The sequence below is a fragment of the Papio anubis genome, chromosome 14 (genome assembly GCF_008728515.1).
Source record: "Papio anubis isolate 15944 chromosome 14, Panubis1.0, whole genome shotgun sequence".
Lineage (NCBI taxonomy): Eukaryota > Metazoa > Chordata > Mammalia > Primates > Cercopithecidae > Papio > Papio anubis.
The window spans coordinates 99,958,284-99,979,686 of NC_044989.1; the positions used below are offsets into that span (position 1 = coordinate 99,958,284).

The following is a 21,403-nucleotide window of genomic DNA, read 5'->3' on the forward strand; positions in this document are numbered from 1 at the left end:
TTCACTGGGGCAATATCACGCATGGAGCTGTTGTCTCCATGATAGCGTGTCTCCTTCTGGAATCCTCCTGAAGGCTGTTTTACAGTTAACTTTTTCTTTTTTATCTCTTTAATAAGTTATTAAGACTCCAAAATAACAATTAAAAGTATAATCTAATAAATAAACCAGTAACCTAGATGTTTCCCATCATTATCAAGTGTTCAGTACAGTACATAATTGCATGTGCTATACTTTTATACAAGGGCAGTGCAGTAGGTACCTACACCAGCATCACCACAATCATGTGAGCAATGCATTATACTGTGACATCCCAATGGCTATGAAGTCACTAGGCAATAGGAAATTTTCAGCTCCAAGATAATTTCACATGACCACCATTGAATGTGCGGTTCCTTGACCAACCTGTCCTGATGCAATGCCTGACTGTACTTCTGCAGCTACACTGAAGAAGAGGCACTGAGGACTAGAGGCATCCAGGGAATCACAACTCAAAGAGGTTAGTGACCTGCTGCCTCATATCCCAGCAGGTGGCTGATGGGTGTGAGAAAGAATTGGCTTCCAGGGCCCTGTGCTTAACCATGACAACTTACCTCCCCTTTCTTCCTGTTCCTGGAATTGTCACTTCCAGTGAGCCTCAGCTACCAGGAACCATCGCTGAACTAGTGTGGACTTACACAGTGCACAAGAGTGTGTAGCATGACCTGTTTAAAACTTGAGCCTGGATTCCTACTGATCTTAATTCAAGCCATTCCAAATTTTTTAGTAGCATGAGTTGTTTTCTGAATGTCTTCCTATTTACATATTTGTCTACTGAATAAATGAGTTTGGAGTTCTAGGTTCAACTTTATGCATTTCAAAATTTATGTCTGTTGCTAGCTCTGTTCCATTGTCATTTAACACATGCATTTCACATAATGGAATTAGAAAACGAGACAGTGCCTTTTCTCAAGGAAAGCTCCATTGCATCTCTTTTTGCTGTGAGGCTGGAGGAGCCGCCTTCCTGAGAGGCAGAGGAATGCACTGTCTTGTCCTTGACATTCAATTCCTACCCCATTCAGACACTGAGGCCATCCACAGAACAGACCCAGAGAATATCCAAGCAAGGTGCAGGATGCCAGCTCTGTGTCCACTTGCAGACCCATGTTTGTAGGACTACCCACTTTTATCCGCTCTGACCTCAGAGATTAGCCTAACCAGCCCCTACAAGCTGCAACCCAGTTCCTGCCCTTCCAGCCTGTCTCCTCCATCCTACCAGATGGTTCCTGGTAGCTAAGGCTCACCAGGAGGGGAAGGGAGATATGGAAATATACATCTCTGTGCTGACTCTGTATGCTTTGTTTTTCATTCTTAGGTTTTCCAGAACCAGTTATTTCCAAATTATGTTCATTAGGAAACAGAACTAAAGAATATGCCTCTGATCTACTTATTTATCAGCCTGAATACTGACTTCGGAGACTTTCAAAGCAAAGCAATAGGTGAGGAGTAAAGACAGTGTTTCTGCTGATGCTTCAGGACCTGCTGTGTGGGTAGGGTGGCTCACTAGTCATCCTGAAAGGTAAGCTCTGACATGGAGATGTTCAAGCACGAGCAGCCTGGGTCCTCTGGAACAGCGGTTCCCAACCTTTTTGGCACCAGGGACTGGTTTTGTGGAAGACAATATGTTTCCACAGACAAAAGAGTGGGAGATGATTTGGGGAGGATTCAAGAACATAACATTTATTGTGCACTATCTATTTCTATTATAATTACATTGTAATATATAATGAAATAATGATACAACTCACGATAATGTAGAATCAAAGGGAGTCCTGAGCTCGTTTTCCTCCAACTAGATGGTCCCATCTGCAGGTGGCAGGAGACAGTGACAGAGCATCAGGTGTTAGATTCTCATAAGGAGCCCACAACCTAGATCCTTCACATGCACAGTTCATAACAGGGTTTATGCCTCCATGAGACTCTGATGCCACCACTGATCTGACAGGAGGCAGAACTCAGGGGGTAATGTGAGCAATGGGGAGTGGCTGTAAATACAAATGAAGCTTCACTGGCTCACCAGCCATTCACCTCCCACTGTGTGGCCCAGTTCCTAATAGGCCACCAATCAATACCGATCTGTGGCCCAGGGATTGTGGACCCCTGCTCTGGAGCATCTGATTGGCATTGGTGTCAACCATTCACCTCAAACTTGCTTCATTTAAGACACAAATCACATAAGTGACAAAGCCGGTTTTTAATCTGCTGGGATCACTGCTCTAAAGATGAAGTGAATGAGAATCACAATAAGAAGTAGAGAAGTGTTTGCATGTTAAATTAAAGATGACTTTTTTCCTAGATTTTCCTCATCTAATTAAAACACAAGTAAAGTTGGGTTATGAAGCTTTTAACTATTAAACTATTTGGCCAGTATAAGGATTAGCCAGAAAGGGACCAAATAATTTTTTTTTTTTAGGTTTTTGAAGTGATCTTATCACCATGAGAAAAAAATCCTCACTCTTGAGATAAATGTTATAATTGTACTTGTGATAAAAATCATTCCTGGTTTGTTCTAATCTCAATACAATCTTGGCTGTGTATTTAGTATTTTAAAAGGTTTTCTACAAGACTTTTTACAACAATAAAATATTAATTTTTCTCTTCAACATTATTCCAATCAGCTTGGTTAATGTGATGAGAAGTGCATCGCAGGGTAACGAGTGCTGTGTTATTAGCCACCAAATGCTCCACACGATGCTGCAGTTTTTCAGAAGCAAAGGGCACATTGAAATAAAATCACACTAAAAGTGTTCTTCTAGGTTTATATCCTATAATAGCAATCACCGCCTCAGTGCAGGCGTTTCTTAGGAAGGACTGACTGGCTGAGGTTAACTGCCCAGAGTACAGTTGAAGGCCACCAATTCCTCCCAGCTACTCATTAATCCCCAGGAAATCTCCTGAATCCTGGCAGTTATTGTTCAATCCTTTATGGATGATTTTCTGAGTATTTTGAGTGCTTGTTCTCCCCAGGAACACCTACAGCTGGCCAGATCGTGTGTGTATAGAGAAGAAAACTCTTTTTCTTAAGAGTGGATTGAATTTCAACCTCCCTATAAAGACCCCTTATGGGCCAATGACTCAGAAAAAGCCACTTTAATTGCGTTTTGGCTTCTCTCCTTTTCTAAGGGAGCAAGAGACTAGAGAAGCCAGGGAAAGTCAGGGAGGGAAGACAGAGGAGCCCAGTCACTCAAATTCTTTCTGGCTCCTAGCAATCACCCAGTCGAAGGTGGGGCTGCTGGTGAGGACAACAGGACCCAGCAGAACAGGTGCACCTGGGAGGAGGGTTCAGAGCCAAGACACCAAAAGCCCTCCCTCAGGACAGCCGGGGTGGCCAACTGGACCCCAGACTCAACTTGGCAAATGGGGGCAACTCCAACAATCTACTTCCGCCACACTGAGAAATTTCTAGCCACAAAGCCCCACACATGCAGTTTTAATATTATAAAAATGTGAAGACAAATTAATCAAGTCAGGGCACTAAATAAAATTAAAAATTATTGTCCTCTATTCAGAAAGGATTTTGTATTTTTATCTCAGCATTTAGTGTTTTCTAATTCAGGTTTCTGATATTTAAAAGCTATGTAAATAAGAGAGGTTATTCTAGACTACAAATTAATTATCATTGTCCAATGTTAACTAAACTTGCTAGGAAGATATCATTATCTTGTGTGTCCGTGTGTGTGTGTGTGTGTGTGTGTGTGAGAAGAGAGAGAGTCTTCTGAAGTCAAAATGACCCTTTATGTTTTATATGTTAATATCCTTTATTCCAAAATCAGTTTTCTACCATTTATTTGTATCTCATAAGAGAAATAATTCTTCAGTAAAAATATAGATTTATCAACTATATAGTTGAAAATTAGTATATCCCTATTCTGACTGAAGACTGTTAGATTCTGTTCCTAAGTCACTTAATATTAAAGACAAAAGACTGGATACATAGAAAAGACACATATTTTGTTTATAAATTAAAAAGAAAAAATGTGAGGACCCTGTCTCAAAGCAGCATCAGTAAGTCTTCTGAAGTCATGATCAGGAAAATCTCCAGTGTCTTCTTTTGAACAAGACAATGGAAGAAAACTTGTTCTCAAAATCAAATCCATTCCCAATAGCCCTATATCCATAGACTCATTCTCTTACTTCTTGCAGTGGGTTTCCCAATGTAGATTTATGAAACATTGTCTTAAATTAGTCCAATAAAAGTCAACAAGCTGTGATGGGGCAGCTGGCGGGAAAGTCTGGCTCTGTAGTTCCATGAGGAGTTTAAGGTGCATTGTAATGTGGTAAACACAAAGGGAATAATGAGAGTTGCTTTTTAAACAGGGTGGAGTTTGGGGAAATTTCTTTTCATTGTTTCCTCATTTCACAATGTCCGCACAAGCAGAATTACAGTATTTCATTATTTCTACATCTTAGACGTTCACAGAAATACACAGCAATTCAGCCAAACAAAAATAGTGTTGGGTCCAGTCTTTATGTGCTTTGGTATTGGCATGGCTTTAATCACAAAATGATTCCAACAGAGCCCTGAGCCAAAAATGTGGGTTGGAGGAAGTGTTCTTACACCATCGGCCTTTATGACCTCTAATTCAGAGGGAAGCAAACCGTTTAGCTCAATTGAACTTCCTTTCCCTAAAATGACTCCAAATTCCAGAGCATAAGAAGGAGAAATAGTGTCTGTGGCTGACTTCAGCCTTACACACGATCACCCTCTCCCTGAAGGCTGTTGGATGACTTGCTAAATGCAGCAAATCCTGTTGAAACCTGCAAAGTTGTTATAAAAACAGATGGACCAGGACTTCCGCTACAACTATTTGGATGGGCAGGTATATAGTTAATTATTATGTTTTTGCTCACCCTTTCAGAATTCATAAACTCTGTTTCAAGGTCAGGGCATGGGTTTGCTGTACTTTTAACAGGTCATTTATTCCGAAAATGTTTTGGGGCTGGGTTTTGTTTTTTTTGGTTTCTTTGTTTTTGTTTTTTTAATAGCTACGTATCTCTATGGGGAAAACCAACAGCCCAGTTTGAAGGAGATGACATGTGACCAAATATTGTTTTTCTTAAAATTTTTATTTTTTACCCTGTTTTTCTTAAAAAGCTGTATGTTTCAAATTATTGGTATATGTCAAACACTCTGCTAAGAACTTTATGTATGTCATCTTTTTAAATCTTTACAGTAATTTTACGAAGCAGATATGTCATTACCATTCTCATTTTATACACTGGAAGTCAGAAAACTTTTAAACCTTTGCTGAATTTCTTTCTCTTACTTATTGCAAAATTTTGCAACTGAAATATGTTTTTGTGAGGATTGACTCAGCAAACAAAATGAGATTTGTATTTCCCTCCCTACAGTCATATTCACTCAAAGGACTTTTTTAAGCACTGTATCAGATATTCATTACCTTGTCATTTTCTGTAGTTTTCTTAATTTCATGAAACAAGAAACCACATCTCAAAGACCAAATTACAAACCTCAGGTAACTAACTGTACCCCATTTTCACATAAGCAAACTCCTCTAAACCACCAGAGCTTTGTAATGACAGGTTGAAATTATGATGCTTTTCCTTTTTACACTACTGTAGAACTAACTAGAAAATTTTTAACTAGAAAATAATCAACAAAGAAATGTTATAGAATAAATAAATTCAATCTCTGTGGTCCCCTTGGAATGTTGAAGTCTTTACATCTTTTTAAATAAAGATTTTTTTCTCTTCTCTTCCCAAGGTCTCCTCAAAAAAATGGTACCAATGTCATTACATTCCTACTTTTGCCCTACACACAGACACACACATACACATAACAGTCTCATTCTTAGAGGAAGAAATAATGAACAGGGTATTTGAATAAGCAGCTAATTAACTGCATTCAGCCTACACTACTATCAGCTTTCTATTCAGCTTAATGTATATTACCTATGTAATCAAGAACTACACCTTGGGCTATCAACACCTCAGCCCAAATAATCACAGCAGCTCCTGGCTAAAAAAAAATTAAAAAAAATAAAAAAACAATATGCAAGCAAAGTAAATCTATATTCTTATGAATTTATGTATGGCTCAAAGTTCTTAGATATTCTTTCTGTGAATTTCTGATTCTGTCATCATTGTTAAAAATTAGTGAAATATTCATGAACAGTTTCTTATGTCAGTTTACACTATTAACACAAACATTTACTTAATAAACCTTTTATATAAGTATAAAAGAGTCTTCATCATAAATTATAACAAGTAGCACATGTGGCAGAATCACAGGAAACATGTTATCTCCTGAAAGGGTATCTTTTAAAAAGTTCAAATACAGCATAACTATTAAAATGGCTGTTTCAGCCATCTGAATGTTTTCACAGGAGAAACTTGTAAATCTGCATTTGTTTTACAAATATATTTCACATTGATTACCAGATCATTATCAGTCTGGAAGGAATTGTTGTTTTTCCAAATTTCAATAAATAGGAAATGATCCTCGAGGAATAAATACATAATAAAATACAAAGTGGAATTGCCTTGTTTTCCAGCTGCAAAATCGCTCATCTGTGACCCTGGTTTATATCACCACAATTCTGAAGGGGAGAATTAGGTTATGAATGCATGTGGCTGAGAAACAGAGGTTGAAGAGAAAGGATATGACACTTCTCAATCAAGACCAGGGTGTTAAGAAAATGCATAATGCAGTGTGAGGTCCTTCCTAATAAACCAGTGACCAGTACAACTAAAATACATCCACCAAGGCCCGTGGTTGGAGGCCAGGCAAAAGAGACATGGAGAAATTATCTTCTTAGATAAACATCACATTGCGGATTATATTTATGTGTTTTTACTAGAGTTGATAATAGACTAAGGTGTATGCACCTTATAAACACTCAGGATATGCAATGATTTTAATGTGACTATCTGTGCTCCAGGAAAATGGAACAGTTATGCGAAGGTAAAAATCAGGAAAATGTATTGATATTGAAAAAGTTTAAAACTTTACCAACTTTTATTTTATTCTAGTGTAGTACTAAGATTTTAATTTAAAAATAATGTCATGATCAATGTAGAGATGCTATAAAATAACAAAATCAACCCTTTTGGTTTCAAAGTGATTCGATATCTCTGTTAGCCACACAGCGTTTTAAAAGTGGAAAGATTTATTGCTTTGGGACAAACATAATAGACTGTAAACCAAGCTACCATAATGACTATAAAAGCTTATCTTGCGATTCTCTACCTCTAGGCTCACCTCTGCCCAAGAAAGATCTGAAAACCTTTCTATTCAATCAATAGACTATGTTTTGAAACATTTATCACACCTTGTGATAAGGTAGCTTAACTATTGCAGTGAAGTGCCTAGACACTTGGTTTGTCTTAACTTGCAGTAATAAGAACAAAGGAAATTTTGATTCACTCGGGTGGGATGAAATGTATCCATATCATAGCAATATTAGGACCTTTTAATCGTCTTTCCATAAGAAAAGATGAAAATGCCTTAGTTATGGGAGATTAAATGCTCATTCAGTAATTGCAATGGACAGTATGCTTTCAGAGTGGGAGAATTAAATTAAAAGAAAGACAACTCTGGAAAATGTAGTAGTGGTAGAATTAGAGAATGTTTCATCAGATCCTGATGTCTCAACAGTAATGAATCTGCCAAAAGATAATAATATTTTAGTGAAAGGTGTGATTGGATAAGTCACATTATTTATTAACTGTTACCCTAAAATATCACTTTTGTCTTATTATTAAGAATGGTTAGAGGGCAGCAGGGATGCCTGACACAAGGCATTAAAAATGGATTGTGTCTATCAGAAATCCTGGAAGACGTGATCCGCCACACTCTACGTGTGTTAATGGAACTTGCTAATACCTGACGGCCGGGCATTCTCTGCCCACGACTAGAAAGGTCTCAGTCAAGTCCCCAAGATCCGCCAGTTATCACCTGATCTTTTTCAATGGCCTAAATAAGAAGTGGTCTCTAATTTCTAAATTTGCTTTTTGAAGAATTTCAAATAGATACAGGTGTTTAAGACGACGGCTAGAAACCAGGGAAGATGAAGGTTATGACTGATAGAAAAGTGTCTGCAAGCTATCTCGAGGTTACTGGCATTCTTCTGCCTTTATTAGGAAATAATTATTTCCCTGTTTTCATGAGCAGTTTAATTTAACTACTCATATTCATTCCCAAGGAGTGTATGTAATATGGATTATGATGTGAAAATAGATGCCACCAAAGAACAAAATAATATACACTGCTTCAAGCAAAGCAGGCATGAAGGCTAAGGAAGCAACTGGCAATCCAGGGTCTTAGGTTTCTGAGAGCTTGGAATTAATGCCCTGAATGGTGATACTAATCATAAGTCTAAAACAGTTCTGACAAATTGATAGGCATTCCCAGCACTTTGGGAGGCCAAGGCGGGCAGATCACTGTCGGCAGAAGTTTGAGACCAGCCTGATCAACATGGTGAAACACTGTCTCTACTAAAAATACAAAAATTAGCCAGGCGTAGTGGTGGGTGCCTGTAATCCCAGTCACTCAAGAGGCTGAGGCAGGAGAATCGCTTGAAACCGGGAGGCGGAGGTTGCAGTGAGCCGAGATCATGCCACTGTACTGCACTCCAGCCTGAGTGACAGAGTGAAACTCCATCAAAAAAAAAAGAAAGAAGGAAGGAAGGAAGGAAGGGAGGGATGAAGGGAGGGAGGGAGGGAGGGAGGAAGGGAGAGCGGGAGGGAGGGAGGGAAAGGGAAGGGAAGGAGGGAGGGAGGAAGAAAGGTAGAAGAAGGAAAAGAAAAGAAAAGGAGAAGAGAAGAAACGAAAAGAAAAGAAGGAAGGAAGGAAGAAAGGAAGGAAGGAAGGAGAAGGAAGAAGGAAGAAGGAGAAAATAGGAAAGAAGAAAGAAGGAAGAAGGAAGAAAGAAAGAAAAACAAAAAGCTAACCAGCCCAGGATATCCTTTCATGAAACACTGGGTAGACATCACACCCATAGCAGACTTTCTAAGTGCGATGCCTCTTTCTCTAAGTCTCAAGCAGGGTTAATGTTAGCAGGAGAGAGACAGGTCCTTATGTACTGGGAAAATGATCTAAATTCTCGGTACATTTCTGTTTAAACTCCTTGTGGATTATAGAAACTTAAAAGTGAAAAGAAACCTCAGGGATAGCAAGAAAGAAACCCCCCTCCTAAGGTGAGCCCACACAGAGGCAGGAACAGAGCTATGCTTGCTCCAGCTGTGCTAGCACACTGCTAGGACTGCTGAGACATTGCACAACGTCCACAACACCACCCTGGTCGGTATTCCTGAAATTGTTGGCATCAGAGTCTTGTCACTTTTCTTCCAAAGACTTTGAAATGTGGCTCTAGCCCTCTTGAGTCACTAGTGCATATTTATTAATAGCATCTCATTATTCTGGTTTTATTTTTCTTCTTACTGATCACAATTTTACAACCTGGCCCATAGCTTCGCCTACTAAATCCCTGCACATGCAAAGTGCCAAATATTATTAAATGAAACTTTTTATTTAATTACACTATATTTACAAAATCCCACCGAAAGTCCACAATAGTGAAAAATTCAGTAAGTTAACTGGTTATTTCATGTAAAACAAACCCTCAAAAGTTAGCCTTCTTCCCCTAACAGTCATGCAATGAGTTGGCTTTTTGTTGAGTTGCCTGACTTTGTTGTTTTCGAACACATTCTGTGTCCAGATCAGGTATTTCCAATATTTTCTACATAAAATTCCAATTTAATGATTATCCATGTCTCACATTCTTTCGAAAAGTTTGTCTACCAAACTGCCTTTATGAGGAAATAATTATTTCCCTGATTTTTGTTTTTTAAAAGGGCAGCAATTGAAATTGTTACAAAACAGTTAATAGCAACGGGAATCAGAATGAAAGCAGCTTCTCCAACACTGAGCACAAGGTCAGCTGTCTACTTTCTAGGTCCTAGTGCAAAATGACAATGGGAAGCCTTGTTTGAAACAGCAGGAATAAAAAAGCTTTTTTTTTCTTCTACCTTTCTTTTGAGCTATCATGGTATTGAAAAATTGTTATTTAATATGGTATTGCTGGCACAGTGGTAATTGCCAGGTAAGTGTGGACAACTCTGTGTGAGGTGCATGCACCTGCTCTGGCCCCTCCCCATGCCGTTTCCAGACCTGTGGGTGAAGTGAGAAGTCAGCAGCCTAGAACTCGTTCTGGGGAGCAGGAGGCTGGAGGCAGCAAGATGCAGTCACCAGCACACACTTGAGTACCACTTGATTTTATTTACAAAACATAAATTCAAAGACAAAATTATAAGAAATTCAAAGTAGTGATCGTAGCACATTCAACCCCTTCTCACCCTAGGTGACCACACGGTCCACATACCCTATCTTAAATCCTAAGTGTTAGTTTGACTTATGTAATGACTTATGATATGACTGCCATTGACGTTAGCCTGACAGTGTATTTTTTAAATTAATGTATAACATTATTAAATAGGCTTTTGAAATATTGAAAGTTATTAGTTAATACTTGAATACCTTCAGGGAACCCAAAGTCCTGAAGACCTAGGTAGAGAAAATAAAATTATCATTCCAAATATTACCACTAACTCCCAATATCTATTAGGTCGTATTGTGGGTGTCAGGTAATTGCTTTCCTTGCCCCTTTAGTAGGTACCTCTATTTGACATTTCCTCATTCTTCTAGAGCAGCATCATTCAACAAGATTGTCACTGGTCGAATGAGGTTATTTTGCTCCCTTGAAAGGTGGCTAGTCCGAATTGAGATGTGCTAAAAAGTAGAGGGTACATACTGATTCATAAAAAGGAATATAAAATATTATATATATATACACACACACACACACACACATATATATATATATATATATATATATAGAGAGAGAGAGAGAGAGAGAGAGAGAGAGAGAGAGTCTTGCTGGGTCGCACAGGCTGGAGTCCAGCGGCATAATCTCAGCTCACTGTAGTCTCTGTGTCCTGGGTTCAAGTGAGTCTCATGCCTCAGCCTCCCAAGCAGCTGGGATTACAGGCACACACCACCACGCCAGGCTACTTTTTTTGTATTTTTAGTAGAGACGGGGTTTTGCTATGTTGGCCAGGCTGGTCTCAAACCCCTGACCTCAAATAATCTGCCCATCTCAGCCTCCCAAAGAGCTGAGATTACAGGCAGGAGTCACCACTCCCAGCCTCATATATAATTTTTAAAATATCGATTACATGTTGAAATGATCATATTTGGGATACAGGTTAAATAATGTATATTATTGCAGTTAGTTCCAGCTCTTTCTTTTCATTTTTGAAAATGGTTACTTGAAAATTTTAAATTACATATGTGACCCAAATCTGTGGCTCACATGATATCTTATTTATTTATTATAGAACCGTCACCTTCTGCTGTTATTATCTCAAATACACATCCCCAAGAATAGCATACTCTATCCTTGTCCACGGTGTCCTTGTGCCGTCTTTTGATTGTCTAGGATTTTGCTCTGGTTCTTGAAGGACTAAGTAAATGCACCTCAAAAACGATAGAACGAAAATTGGACTGGAATCAAGGGATCTGGAGTATGGTTCTTACTATTTCACTGAGATGACTTGAGCTCCCTTTCTGTAAATAAAAAAAATGAAATTGAACCAGATTATTGCTTGGGTCCCTTCCAGCCCTAACTTGAGTATTTTTCCCTGCATACGGAAAAGCACTTCTGTAATCAGTAAAGTCATGTTGAACTTTTACAACAAGAACTTCCACCAACACCCAACTCCCCAAAACTGACTCAGAGCTTTAAGAACTAAGAATTAGCATGTACATTAATACCACTCCTCAGATTAGCTACTAATTAGAAAGGAGGTAATGCATCTTTACAATGGAGAGATCTGTCAATCACCCTCTGGACAAGAAAGAAGTCAAACTGGGTGAGCATCCTGCCAATCAGGAGTCAACCTGGCATCACGTGCCTCCCAATGGGGAGACGAGAGCACCTCCCAAAAGAACAGCAGTAGTGCTTTCCTCAGAAAGGTTTGTCCTGCATCTAATAAGGAGGAATGTGTCACATTCAGAATGTGGCACATCCTGCAGGACATATCAAAGCCTTCCATATCTTGAAGAGCACAGAGTGGGTTTAGGGGTATGTTTGAGATTGGGAAAGAGCACAAAAATTCAGCAGTCAAATGTAATGAATGAGTCTCAATTAGCTCCTGAATCAAAAAGCAACTCAAATAAAAAAGTTATAAAGGCACTTGATCAGACTTAAAAAAGGAGGAAATCCTGCCACTTGCAGCAACACAGATGAACCTGGAGGACACTATGCTAAGCAAAACAAGTCACTTACAAAAGGACAAATACCACAGGATCCCGCTTAGGTGAGGAATTTAAAGTAGTCCAACTCATAGTAGCAGACAGTAGGAGGGTGGTTGCCAGGGCTTAGTGGGGAGAAGGGGATGGGGTGGTTTTGGTCAAAGGGTACAAAGTTTTAGTAATTCAAGATGAATAGGTCCTAGAGATCTACTTTACAGCATAGTACTTACAGAAAAAAAAAAAAAAAGTTTACTAGGAATGTAGATCTGATGTTGTGTTCTTATCACCAAATCCTATCAATAATAATAAACAAAAAGGCCAGTAAGGATCTTGTGGAAAGGACAGATACGTTTTGGTACAGATAGTAGTAATCGTTTCACAGATGTCTGCTTGTCTCCAAACTCACCAAGTTGTTTATGTTAAATATGCAGGCATTTTTTGTATGTCAATTAGACCTCGATAAGTGGTTTCAAAAAAGATATTTGAGAACAACTGAGAAATCTGAGTGTGGATTGTGTGTTAGATCTCATTTTTACATCAGCGACTTTCTTGAGTGTAGACATGGTGAAGTGGTTATACAGGCTAATTCTGGTAACAGTGGGGTGATTTGTCATGGTATCTGTGAACTACTTATGAACAGTTTGACAAAAGAGGAGATAGAGCGTGAGAAAGAGAATAGATATGACCACAGGCTAAGAGTTGGTGAATCTGAATCTAGCTGGGGGACATAAAGATGTTCATTGTATTATCCTTTCAACTTTTCTGTGAGTTGGAATATTTTCAAAATTAAAAAAAATTAAACTAATAAATAATTTCTTCAAGAACATTAATAAAACTTGCATAGAATTAATATGCCTTGTGTTTGCCATTGTATAACATTTTGTCATTATGGAATTATTATTTTTATAAAACAGACTGTCATTAATTACATTGTATTTGCTCTTCTCAGTTTTCACTTCAGTCCGACAATGTCTACCCTGGCCGGCACATGTATGAGCCCACTAGGGATTGCTAATGCATCATGAAACACAATCATTTGGACCAAAGTGGATGTTTCTTAAACTTACATTTATTTTAAAGATAGAACATTCTTCTTGGGCACATTTTGCCAAATGTTTGTTTTCAGGAATTTGTCAAATATTTATTTTAGAGGTCAATTTGCCATGGATGATTTTTTTTTTTCTATTTACTATCTATCTTCCTATTCCTTTCCCTACTTTTTTAAATGTTATCTTTCAAAGGAATTTTTTAATCAGCTATATTTGTATTACTCCAAATATGTAATGTAGCTATTCTTTCCCTGTCTTATTGTTTATTTCACACATAATGAAGTTCAATTGGATTTAAATCAAATCACATGAGCCAAAACTTGCCATGTCATTAGTATCATGCTCTATGTAGGGTATTTGACGGGGTGTGAGTAAACATGCTACAAGGTCTCTGTCATTCACAGGGTGAATGGGATTGACACCTGAACCACAGTTAGAAGTTATAGATTGGTAATCAATATGTAAAATATGCAGGCGTATTTTTGCTCAATTGGTAATCAATATGTAAAATATGCAGGCATATTTTTGCTTGAAATTCTTCTCCTAGAATCAATTCCCAACTTCTTCCCCTGGCAGCAGGTCACTCTACCACTGGCTGCAGTCTCCCTCTCCAGCATTACTCCCTCTTCCTCACTTCATTTAAAACACCCTCCTCTCTGATCAGTCTTTGGAACTTCCTGCTCTGCGGGGCATGCACTCTTTTCTCTCCACCAGACGCTGGTCTCACTGTCCTCTCCTGCCATATCTCATCCTAAGAGATCCAGTTCAAATGACATGTCCTTCTTTACTTTCTTCTTTTGGAAGCAGCCTGTGATTAGTCCCGCTTTTTCTTTCAGACCACCTAGTTTCATGTTTCATTTTCTTATATCAGCCACGCCATTCTGGTTTGTTTTTCCTATGTTCTCATCTAAATGAAGGCAGAGACCACAACTTACTCATCTTTCCTAAAACTGCACCATACTTTACACGTAGTACTTATTCATTAACTATTTGTATTTAAATGTATAAAAGATGCTTATAGCTTAATTAACTCCCCTCAAAAAATTTTTTAAGCGTTTAAAAAAATACATAAACCCATGACTTCAAGAAGTTCCGTCAATCATAGTGCTAGTTTATCAGATTAGGAAGTCTAAACATTTGGGCGTCTGAGTTGGTCCCTAGGAATGCCTAGAAACCAGAACTCTGTAGGGCCCTATCACATGACCACTCTGATCCATCCCGGGTTCCTCCCCCGGCTACAAAACATGAACCTCCAACACTGCATCGTCTCAGTTCTCTGAAAGCAGACACCCAGATGGTACAAGACACGCAAGAGATTTCTTAGGGAAAAAAGCCTAGGAGGGGAATGAGAAGGGAAGGAACCAGACAAGGCTGAGAGGACTCACAGACCACAATGAAGCTGTGACAAAGGGAAGGAAGCCGTGATGAGACCAGAGTCACAAAGAACACCGCAGAAGGTTTTCTTCACGTAACAAAATCATTTAAACCAAGGGTGTCTAATCTCTTGGCTTCCCTGGGCCGCACTGGAAGAAGAATAATTGTTTGGAACCACACATAAAATACACTAACAATAGCTGATGAACAAAAAAATGTAAAAACAACTCATAGTGTTTTAAGGAAGTTTATGAATTTGTGTTGGGCCACATTCAAAGCTGTCCTGGGCCACATGCGGCCCCATGTCGTGGGTTGGACAAACTTGATTTAAACATTTAAACTTTTCTCGAATTGGACCAAGTAAATAATTACATGCGAAAGACAAAATATTTTTACATAAGATATTAAATCAAGCCCGTGTATAATTGTGTAAGAGCATGTGATAGGTAATTTTAAGTGGCAACCTGGTTAAGGTATGGTGCCCAGCTATTTCGTAAAACGCCAGTCTAGATGTGGCTCTGAAGTTGGTTTGTGTGTGTGTGGTCTTTATTTAGGTTAACATTCAAATCAGTAGACTCTGAGTAAAGCAGTTCACCCTCCATAATATGGCTGAGCCTCATCCAATCAGCTGAATAAGAAAAAGCACTGAAGTCCCCTGAGAAAGAGGGAATACATCCTATCTTATGGATTTTGTCTCTCTGGAGAACCCAGACTAATATAGTGAAGGAGTGGGTTTTATCAGAAAATGAGCCTAGTACCAAAAATACTTCTCTTCCAAAATTGGTGTGCCGGTCTTTAAATAATCCTTATATCTTTTTTTAAGTATATGTTTACATTTGTTTACTTTTATGTTACATGAGACGCACTTCACAAGCAATTCACACAAAGTTCTGGGAGGCGGCTACTTATTCTAAGTGTGCCTGGGATTTGTTCGCTGTCACAGAGTGAGCACTTTTCGAGTGAATAAAGCTTACTAATTACCACGTATCTTGCTACATTACAGTTAAATTGTTTAGCCGTTTCTACAATATAACTGTAACCCAGTTACAGGAAGATGTTTGTGTACTCTCCAGTGACTCTAACAGGAGGCTGCCTATGCAAGTACAAAATGGGTGGAATGATGTTCTTTAGCTGATAGCAGAAATGGACAGTCAGCCTTCACCAACACACCCCACCTTGTGTCTCATACACAGAAAGTTTTAAAGATTTCCAGGAAACATATTTTACCAACTTCCTTAGTAACTAATTCCAGAAGAAATGAAGAAATCCACCTGTAAGCTAGAAGTGATGTTCGCTTGATGGCACAGAATATTCAAGTGAGTTTCTAACTCAGTTAACAATATGATAAAACTAAATATATGCACATGCAAAGTTATTAAAGATTTGTTTATGTGAGACTGATATTTGCCATGAAAATTCCTACAATTAAAATTTGATTAAAAATATAGAAATATTTTCCCCCTTTCAAAATCAGTTTCAAGAAACCCTTGATAGAATCAGCTCATTAATTCTTGGCCCCTTTAACTAATACCACATTTGAAGTCACGTGTTATAAATCAGTTTCAGTTGAGATATTAAAATCAGATTATAAGAGAAAAGCCTTGTAAATATTTGCCTCCAAATGAGTTTAAGAATAAATATATATTCAGTAATTCATCCATATTTAGCAGATATTAATAAGACAAAGCATAGCTTTAAGTTCACTTATCATTTAATACAAAGAAGGGACTAGAAAACTGTGCCTGATTAGCTTGTTTATTCTTGGGCTTGGTAATACCTTATTAAAATTTGAACTTCAAAATTGATATAATCAGTCAAATGTCAGCAGAAATATTTATTCTGTAAATGAAGCTTTAGTTAATAGAACTTCAATTTCAAGTACTTTATATTTTCTTCTCCTCCATAAGAAAAAAGGAAAGAAAGGATACAGGAAACTTTGATAGAAGTAACACAGAGGTTTGAATTTTCCTTCTAGGTCTGTGCCAACACTAGAGGTCAGCAACCTTCCAGAAATGACGTGTCAAGTCTCCACTTAATGTAATTTACTTTTATTTTATTTTATTATTTTTTTTACATTGGAAAAACTGTAGAATTTTAGGTCAAAAAAACAGTCTAACCAATGACCTAATTTGCTGTCTTTTTAGAGGTTAAGTTCTGCAGACGTGTCAGGACTTGGCTAGTCTCACCGTTATGCTGAGATAGAACTAAACTCAAGCTCTCATGAGCTGTGCAGGGTTAGGAACCTCCATGGCCCTTGAGAGGGACAGAAATTAGGTGTTATTAATGGTGGATAATTGTGTGGACTGATGGTGTCAGAAGAGACAGGGGAAGGAAGAAGAGTGGTTGGGAGCTTTGACAAATCTTGGCTCCTGGAGAAGACAAGGGATGAAAAAGGCATAATATGTACCAACAGCTGAAAGGTGCCAACTTCAAAGTTGCCACCACCTCTTCTTTCTGGACCTCTTCTCCACATGGATCCCAGGACTTGGACCCTTGCTTCATTTCTTTTCAAACCCCAAAGAAAATTCCTGCAGAGAAAACTGCTCCAATTTCCAATTAACCTGGAACTACACTAAGTTCATGGCCCTCAAAACCACTCTTGGCCTCAACGCCATCACTTGCCAGCCCTGACCCACACTGTGTGTGGCAGGTTCCATGTGGATCATGAGACCCCACTCCCTCCATTGTGGTGCAGCCTCTCAGAAATGATCATCAACAAGGGGAAATGAGGAGGAATGGCTAAGCTTGGGCTTTGGGAAGCCAAAGTCTTTCTGAATCTCTGTCCAGCCAGAAGCTAGGTAATTTTAGGCAACTTAGTAAGCTTCTCTAAACCTCAGTTTTCTCATCTTTACAATGGGAATTGTAATTATACTGGTCTCATGAGTTTTTATAGGCATTAAATAAGATGTGTGTGGCTGGGTGCGGTGGCTCAAGCCTGTAATCCCAGCACTTCGGGAGGCCAACGCTGGTGGATCGCCTGAGGTCAGGAGTTCGAGACCAGCCTGGCCAACATGGTGAAACCTTGACTCTACTAAAAATACAAAAATTAGCCAGGCGTGGTGGTGGGTGCCTGTAATCCCAGCTGCTTGGGAGGCTGAGGCAGGAGAATTACTTGAACCCGGGAGGTGGAAGTTGCAGTGAGCCGAGATCGCACCATTGCACTCCAGCCTGGGCAACAAGAGCAAGACCTCGTCTCAAAAAAAAGAAAACAAAAAAGATTTGTGTATATATCCCAGCTTGTTTGTATGTGAAAGGAATTTGGCCCAAACTTTCTTATTAAAAAAATAAAATGGGCGTAGGGTGAGGAGGAAATATCTGGACATTTAGCTGCCAGGAGAAGATGCCTGTGCCTCAGTGTCCCTGGCCATGTCTTGACAGTTCTCCAATCTGCCTTTCCTCCTGCAGGTGCCTTTCTCCAAAAGAAACAATGAGGGGAAGAGATGGAGGGTCCTGATTTGGTGTAGGTCTGTGCTTGGCACATGATAAGCGTTCAGTAAATGTCACCCATCTTTACTGTTGCTGTCATCAGTATCGTAAGTCACACTCACCTGTGTCTTGCTGACTCATAACAAACCGCCATGATTTTACTAAACAAGGGATCAAAGTTCATGGAAGTGAAGAAATGTGTCCTGATGATTTGGATGGTGTATTCATACTTACACCATTCTCAATTCTCCCATCATGGTCCAGGACTACACCCTGGTTTTATTAATGCACGAGGCTCACTAGGAATAGCTCCAAAGCCTTCTCTGTGCTGAAATGTGGATGTTACTGAAGACACTGAAATAAAATTGGCTACGATACTCAGATTGATGCTGAGTCCAAAGATACCAAGATAATTGGCTGGCAATTTGTTTTAAGATGGAAAGGAAAATTGTATTCAATAACCAGGTTGTCTACAAGATATCATATGATCAATTTCAGGGCCGGGCGCAGTGGCTCATGCCTGTAATCCCAGCACTTTGGGAGGCCGAGGCGGGCGGATCACGAGGTCAGGAGATTGAGACCATCCTGGCTACCATGGTGAAATCCCATCTCTACTAAAAATACACACACACACAAAAAGATCAATTTCAAATTTTTTTATTGAGAAAATCCACTTCATTTCAATGTTTTCAATACCACATAGATGTGATCTCAGTACAGTGATTTTTGTAAAATTGGCCGCTGAATCTATTCCAATTCAGGTTTGTAAAATGTCTACTTATTCCACAGTGGGAAATGTCCAACGTTAGCTAGAGGATGCATTCAAAGTTTTCCCTCCATTGGGTTTAGAATACACATGACATTAGGGAGACAGAGACCCAACTGTTTTGCTTTTCTCGGAGAGGCTCAAATAGTTGTTTCTCTTCTGTCCTCCCTCCACCTGATACTATCATTTGGAAATACAGACGAAGAATGTAAGTTTATGACTCTTGAAAAGGTCAATTAGAATATCAGCTGAAGTGAATATGTAAAACAACCTAAACACTCTAAATACCCCCAAATTAAACATTTTGATGATAATTTTTAAAAGAAAATAGTCACTACCAAAAGGAAGTAAATCCAAATGAGCTAACATAAATAAACATCACTTTTTCATTGTGGAAATGGGTAAACTGCATGTAAGGAAACTCAAGTGATGGGCAGACTTCCAGAATGACCCTTTCATAAGTTATGCTTTTTTGCATCAGAATTGACCACTTTCCCTCAAGCATCTTTCCTTTTTTTTTTCTTCTGAGACATGCAGCAGGTCAGGAGAAGAGAAATATGTTAAAATAAAATTGTCAGCCTTACTCTACATCCCTTCTTTTCCACCAAAAATTGTACAAACTGACTTCCAGTTTGGGTGAATTTGCATACATTTTTCAAAGGTAGAAGGTTTTCCAGACCAGAATTTTTTAGTGTTTCTGTAGATCATACATTTATTAACATCTCTTATAGTTAATTTTGAGCCTCTTCTCTCTTTCAATAATGCTGTCATTCGAACTTACTCAACTGAAAAGAAAAACTATGTTTGAATAGACACAATGTATTTGTTTGCCTTTGTAGCATCATTAATGACAAAAACTAGAGCTTATCTTGAAGCAAACACACGATATTTTACAATAAGTACCATTTTTAATGTAACTCTTAAATCCCCTACATCTCTGAGTATTCTATTGGCATTTGTACCAAGTATTATTTCACCTCTGTAAGTCTGTATCTGACAAGCGTGACAGAAAGCCCATTGCGGCTACCATGTGCCTTTGGCCCACCTTTTCCCCTTCTTCCTGTCTGGATCTCAGACAAATGTGCAGAGTTAGACAAGGTACTAACAACTGAGAGAAAGAAATCTGTGGGCTATGGATAGAAGAGTGGGGAGCTAAGGATCACTTGGGTTCCCAGTGGCATCACTGAGCCACCAGGCCTAAGCTGCCTATCCCCAGGCCTTCTGTTACTTGCAAAAGAGGCAACTTCAAGTTTCTTTAAGAAATGATGGGTGATGTATCATAATCCAATGTAAACTCATTTTTTTTTTTTTTTTCTGAGACGGAGTCTCACTCTGTCGCCCAGGCTGGAGTGCAGTGGCGCAATCTTGGCTTACTGTAAGTTCACGCCTCCTGGGTTCACGCCATTCTCCTGCCTCAGTCTCCGAAGTAACTGGGACTACAGGTGCCCGCCACCACACCTGACTAATTTTTTTGTATTTTTAGTAGAGACGGGGTTTCACCGTGTTAGCCAGGATGGTCTCGATCTCCTGACCTCGTGATCTGCCCGCCTCGGCCTCCCAAAGTGTTGAGATTACAGGCATGAGCCACTGCGCCCAGCCATAAACTCTTAAGATTATAAAAACAAATACTATTATTTTTGGTTTAGTTTCTGCATTTAAATTATAAGGTTCTTGAGAGCAAAAGCCATATCCTACCTCTTTAGTACTTTTGCATAACAAAATAATGTGATCAAAGCAAACATAATAATGATTAACAATAAGTAGGAAATGAATGAAACCTCCTAGCCCACACTGGGCTTCATTGATACAACTTTTTGTGTTGAACACAAACTTTAAAATAGATTTTATGTTATCTATTGCCGCATAACACGTTAACACAAAACTTAGTGGCTGCAAACATGAGTATTTATTACCATATGTTTTCTGTAAACCAGAACTCCAGGAGTGGCTTAGCTTGGAGACCCTCATGAGACTGCATTCATGGTTTTGGTCACGGCTGCAGTCACCTCAAGGCTTGCCTAGGAGAGGATCTGCTTCTGAGCTCACTCATTTGGCTACTGGAAAGACTCCCAAGATCTGTGCCCGAGACAATGCACATGGACCTCCCCAGGTGGCCTTCTCACGATATGGGACATGGCAGCTGCCTTCCCCAGAGCAAGCGAAAAGTCGGAAAGAGAATGAGAGAGACAGAGAGAACCCAAGAGAGAAGCCACTGTCATTGATAACCTCATTTCAGAAGTGCCTTCCCACGACTGTTGCTGTATCCATTGATAATACATCACCAAGTCCTTCCAACAACATTAAACCCAGAGGACACACAAGGAGAAGGAATCACACCAGTGCACAAGGCCAGAGGTCACTGGGACCATCTTAGTGGCTACCTACCACACAAATGTAGATTTCACACCTGCTATAAAAATACTTAATAGATCACTCACATGTGTGAATGTTTATAGATTTTTAACAGTGAAGATGAAT

General features: G+C 39.0%; 1 long non-coding RNA gene across 2 annotated transcripts; it reads left to right on the plus strand.

Annotated features, from left to right (window-relative positions):
- Positions 1 to 406: 406 nt before the first annotated feature.
- On the plus strand, positions 407 to 21,081 carry LOC103877171. 2 transcript variants are annotated; one of them, XR_636756.4, is made up of 4 exons: positions 407 to 496; positions 1,352 to 1,555; positions 9,853 to 9,933; positions 20,860 to 21,081. It is a non-coding gene; the product is annotated as an uncharacterized LOC103877171 (long non-coding RNA). The 2 variants fall into 2 exon arrangements; XR_004178413.1 differs by having other exon boundaries at positions 411 to 496; positions 1,352 to 1,475.
- Positions 21,082 to 21,403: the final 322 nt, after the last annotated feature.